Consider the following 6,000-nt stretch of genomic DNA (forward strand, 5'->3'; position numbering starts at 1 on the left):
CCGCGGCCTGCCGTGGGGTGGGGGGAGGGATAGCATTAGGAGATATACCTAATGTAAATGACGAGTTAATGGGTGCAGTACACCAACATGGCACATGTATACATATGTAATAAACCTGCACATTGTGCACATGTACCCTAGAACTTAAAGTATAATAAAAAATTTTAAAAAAGAAAAATATATTATCTATTCTTCATAAAAAATATCTAATTCATTTTCTTGTTAATATGCATTTTTCAAAATCGATTGCTAAGAAGTGAGTGACTTTTTAGAGGATTTTTGGTGGGTTTATCAGAATCAGTTAAAATAATTATACCCATAATTGAAGGCTCTAGTTAAGCCTCATGTGCTTAACAGAGCCTTCTCATGCTCGCTTCAGCAGCACATATACTAAAATTGGAATGATACAGCAATTAGCATGGCCCTTGCACAATGATGATGCACAAATTTGTGAATTATTCCATATAAAAATATATAAAATTTAAATTTAAAAATATAAAAATTGAAAGAAAAGAACCTATCCTTAACAATTTCTCAGGGATTCAAGTTAAGGTTCTGGTTAACAGAAGACATAGGACTTTTTCTAATAAGACCTAAGTCAGAACCCTACCTCCTTTCACCAGTTAGGGAATAAAATTTTGGAACTAGTTAGTATTTTAGGGAAGAGAGCTATAAGTAATAATTACAAACGAGCAGCATCCCAATATTTAATCCATAATGGGAACTCAAGAGTGTCATCTTTTGTCTTGAGAGCAGGGGCCAAACAATGGTTTGTAAGTGGGAGGGGGAGAGGAGAAGAAGAGAATTTCATTTTCTTCTTTCTGGCTTAAATTCCAACAGACAGACACAAATTGATAAAATATTCATTTGTTTTCCACTCATGACCCATAGTTCTATGTTTTTAATGGATGCATATTGTAATTCACACACATAATCACAATTACAGACCTATATAGAAGCAAATTTGAAGATATTACCACTGCTAAAGCTCCTCAGTGATATCTCTTAACTCACTGATCTCTGATAAATCAGGCATCTGTAATGCTTCCCAAAGTTAACTAGTGTGCCTGGAACTACTTTTAGTGCTACTCCATTTTACAACAAAGCACTTTTTTTTTCTTAGATCATAGCTTTCATTGGAACTACTTTTTGATTGCATAAGAGTCCCTAAACTAAAAAAATGTTTACTTCCCTGCTGCTTTCTATCTGCGAACCAGTTGACTAAGGCATATTTGAAACTTCCCAAACTACTACTGCGTTAGTGCCTAAGGCACATGTGTGCAGAGTGACTAGATATACTTTACCCATGCATCTGTCTGAGTATAGCTGAGTGGTACTCAGGTGATACAGGCTGGTCCTACTAAGCAAACTTATTCTGGCTAGAACTGAATGGTTCACATACACCACTGGAGCAATGTCCAAGATTTGTCCGATTCTTCCAGCTGCCTCCAGAAATTACATGCCAACCACAATGCAATACGATTATACAGATCACAGAGGGCCGTCAGAATGTGCAAGCCTGTAATCCCAGCACTTTGGGAGGTCGAGACGGGCGGATCACGAGGTCGGGAGATCGAGACCATCCTGGCTAACACGGAGAAACCCTGTCTCTACTAAAAACTACAAAAAACTAGCCGGGCGAGGTGGCGGCGCCTGTAGTCCCAGCTACCCGGGAGGCTGAGGCAGGAGAATGGCGTGAACGCAGGAGGAGGTGGAGCTTGCAGTGAGCTGAGATCCGGCCACAGCACTCCAGCCTGGGTGACAGAGCGAGACTCCGTCTCAAAATAAAATAAAATAAAATAAAATAAAATAAAATAAAATAAAATAAAAAGAATGTGAACTGGCCATCATTTACAGAATGACTGAAATAAGATGGTTTCTTAAATGCTTCATATGACCCCACTTCTTCCTCTTTACATATAGACACCTTTTTCAGGAGTCTCTCTAACAAGGAAAGAAAGGCTTAGGCCATGACCTAATGCTTTGGTAGGAAGATCCAGGGCTGGGACGATACCACTGGTGCTCAGGGCATTGCTGGTTGACACCTCGTGATCCAGGATGACTTCTTGATTTCTCAGGACCTCTACAAATTTTATTTTAGTGTTCCTTCCAGAGATAATATAAACCCCTGATTTCTCATTGTATACCTTGAATTAATATAATATCATTCCCTTATGTAGTAAGGGTCTTACAGCAATGTTTCAATTTACACTTCTTTTTTTTGTACTATTGTCATGTATTTTATTGCTATAAATTATAAACCCTAGGTAATGTTATTATTTTTGCCTTCCAAGAGCCAACTGACTTTTAAATAATTTTTTTAAAAAGAAAACTGGTTCTTATTTTTTCTTACATACTGATCATTTCCATTGTTCTTTATTCCTTCCTATAGATTTATATTTCTATCTTATCTTTTATTTTACGTTTCTCTGAAGAATTTTCTTGAGCATTTTTTTGTAACGTGGTGTTACAGAGAACAAAATCTCTAAGCATTTATCTAGGAATTATTTTATGTTGTCTTCATTGTTGAAGTATTTTTTCCCCTGGATATAGAATTCTAGGTTGACAGTTCCTTTCTCTCACCTCTTTAAAGAAAATGTTCTCTTGTTTTGTGGCCTCCATAGTTTCTGGGGAGAAGTCAGCTTCATTACTGTTACTATTTCTCCAAATGTCATGTGCTCTTTTCCCTTGGTTTCCTTTAAGATTTTTCTTTTATTTTTGTTTTTTAACAGTTTGACTATGATGTGCCTATGTGTGGTTTTCTTTGTGTTTAAATTGCTCAGGCTTCCTGGATTAGTGGTGTGCTGTTTCTGAACAGTTTTGGGAATAAAATCAGGCAAAATTTTTTAAAGTATTTTTTATGCCCTATTGCCTTTGCCCTCTCTTTCTGGGATTACAATTATTTATGTGTTAAACAACTTAACACTCACCTGCTTGTCATTGAATGCTTTAATTCTTACCATTTTAAAATTATTGTTTAACGTGCTTCAATTTGAAAATTTTCTATTGACTTGTCTTCAAGTTCACTGGTATTTTCTCCTGTTGTGTCTAGTTTGCTTAAAATACCATCCAGCAAATATTTCATTTCTGTTGCTAAACCATAATTCTCAGCAAACTAACACAGGAACAGAAAACCAAACACCCCTTGTTCTCACTCATAAGGGGGAGTTGAACAATGAGAACACATGGACACAGGGAGGGGAACAGCACACACTGGAGCCTGTTGGCGGACCAGAGGTCCAGTCACAAGTAACAAGCCACTAGCCAGCTGCTTCAGGAAAACCACCCTCTTGCCCCTGTGGCTTCCAGTGAGGATGATCAGAATGGTCCCTGGGGTAATGCTGACTCGCAGTTTTCTCACGTGCTGACTGAAGGGTTTTTTCCTGTGGCTCAACAGCTTTCGAGGCACATCTTCAGTAAGATAATATTTAGGCATTTTGTGAAGTTTAACCACCCGGGTACCGCCGTTCTTGTCACCACCAACTGGTTTTGTAAGAGTTGCAAGAACCTTCTCCTTCTTTTTCTTTTCAACCTTGGATTTAGCGGCTGAGTACTTCCTCTTGTACATGGACTTTCTGGAATACATGGCAGATCGGGAATACCTGCCAATTCCTCTGACAAGGACAGGGTTGCGGCTGCAATGGGGCTTCCCCTTCTTGGGCTTCTTAGCCTTGAGGTTACCCTTTTTCACCTTGCCACCAGCATCAGCCTTCTTGCTTGGGGTTTCCTCTCTTTAGTATCTGGCTTCTCAACTTTTTCACCCGCCATCTTGCAAGATGGGAAAGAGCTGAAGTCCTTATTTCTTAGCCCGATCTGGAGCACTGGGGGGCATTTGTAGTTTTATTCTTATTAACTCTTTTTTCTTTTTATCATAGGCCATGTTTTTGCAAATCTAAAGATACTTTATCTGAATATTGTAGATTATGTGTTTTAGAGACTTTGGATCCTGTTATAATTCTCTGGGGGGTGTTGAATCTTGTCTTGGGCTTCTTGGAGTCTCATCCCATGCATACAGTGTTCAGGGTCCACAAAGAAAATGACAAGGCCATTGAGCGAAGTTTGCATCCAGATTTTGTAGGTCCCCCTCTGTGACTCCTTTCTTTCTTAAACTTTCTTAAACTCCATTCACTTCCAGCTGTGTTGGCAGGCTCACATTCCACCATCTGACTTCTGAGACCGGTAATGCCACCTATGATTTTCCTTTTGGTTCTCTACTTTAACTGCACTGTAGACAAGGAAATGCCCTCAGCAGAATCAGAAGGAGGGTAAGAAAGGCAGGCAGCTAGGTTGTTAAGGTATGAGGAGGCATTCTTTCTCAGGGTCATGAAGAGCAGGGTCGGGACTTGACAGCATGTGCCTCCTTACATTTTACACCCCAGGTGCCTCTCGTTCTTACTTTATTCTCAGCCCTGTCTGACCTTCAGAGAAAAAAACTACATAAACTAGAAAAGGGAAAATAAAACTACAAAAGAAGACAAGAAGAGAGCAAGAAAGAAACTAAAGAAACATCTCCCTTTCCTAATAAAAATCTACTTTAAAAACTTCATTATATATCCACGTATCTACACAGCATGCACTCTCACTCTTGCACTCACTCGCGCTCTCCTCTTTCTCTTTCTCTCTCTCTCTCTCCTCTCCTCTCTTCTCTCCTCTCTTCTCTCTTCTCTCTCCACAAACAGAAAGAGAGCTGAGGGAGACTATGAATTAGAGATTTCAGTGGATTTGGGGCAAAAGAAAGCAGTTGGATAAGTGGGACGTGTCTTGCATTTTGCAGAAAGCTAAAATGCATTCCAGGGCCTGTAGAGAAAATGAAAATTAGAAGCAAGGCTATTTGAATCATAGAACCCTGAAAAAGCTGGGAGGAAGAAGCGAAAGACACCACTAAAATCAGGGGGTAGGAAGTCTGTGTAATAATTAGTTAAACCTTAGCATCCCTCCTGCTTTCCCAAGTAGATTATCATTTTCCTAAATACTTCAGAAGACACAGGATGTTATTCCTATGGAGAGGTGAGGATGCCCTGTCTTTGGCCAGAGGTTAAGCACTGTATAAGAAGTAGGAGGACTGAAAGAACATATATCTCTAGTGGGGATGTTCTTGGCCCTCTTTTAATACTCTTCATCCAGCATGCTGGCAGCCAGCCTTACATATCTCTTGGCAAGGAGCTGGAAGATTCTTCTCTGGAGAAGCTGGTCCAAGAGGAACGCCTACAGATACTAACATATGAAAATATTCCAATGAGATGGTCGGGACCTGGCCAGATTTACAACAACAATCTGAGACCTAAACCCACTTATCTCAGAAACTAATAAACCAAATAGGAGAAAAAAAAAAAAAAAAAGACTTGAATTATATGAGAAACAAGTGAGATACATAACATCTTGTATTTAATAAACTGAGACTAAGCAAAAATTGCACTATTAATAAAATTCTACTGTGTTAGGCCCCAAAGAAAAATAATCTCCATAAATTTCCATAAAGGAGAATTTTTATAGACAACATTTAGCTATAAAACAGGAAATTATAAATTACTAATAAAAACTTCATGGGTGAAAGCAACAGAACTTACTATGACTCTTTTAAGCAGTGGAGAAGTACATTGGAAGGATAGCAGGGAGCTTACAGAATCAACTATAGGCTGGAGAACCAGGCAAGATGCAAGAAAGTCCAGGTCAGACATCAGGAAAGATGGTCAAGGTCTAGTTCGGGTGTCACATTGTGCATTGCTATTATTAGACACTTGCCACTACTGGAGTCTTGCTGCAGCCCTCACCTCTGGACTCTATACATCATTGCCCTTACCACTGTAAACTGTTCAACTGTCCCTATACTTTTTTCCTCCTTCAATATTCAAAATCTAGGACAAGATCATTGAATTGGCTAAGTCTAAGTCATGGCCATTCCATAACTGTCCTGAGGTGAGCAGAGAAAATGACAAGGCCATTCCACTCAGACCCACACAACACGTGCTAACCCGAAAATTAAAGGGGTGGCTGGATGCT

General features: G+C 39.4%; 1 non-coding gene and 1 pseudogene across 1 annotated transcript; one reads left to right on the forward strand and one right to left on the reverse strand.

Annotated features, from left to right (window-relative positions):
• Window positions 1-3,768, reverse strand: part of LOC111545639 — a 152,708-nt pseudogene extending 148,940 nt beyond the window's left edge.
• LOC111545791 lies at window positions 367-470 on the forward strand. The gene has a single exon (XR_002732546.1). It is a non-coding gene; the product is annotated as a U6 spliceosomal RNA (small nuclear RNA).
• Window positions 3,769-6,000: the final 2,232 nt, after the last annotated feature.

The sequence above is a fragment of the Piliocolobus tephrosceles genome, chromosome 7 (genome assembly GCF_002776525.5).
Source record: "Piliocolobus tephrosceles isolate RC106 chromosome 7, ASM277652v3, whole genome shotgun sequence".
Classification (NCBI taxonomy): domain Eukaryota; kingdom Metazoa; phylum Chordata; class Mammalia; order Primates; family Cercopithecidae; genus Piliocolobus; species Piliocolobus tephrosceles.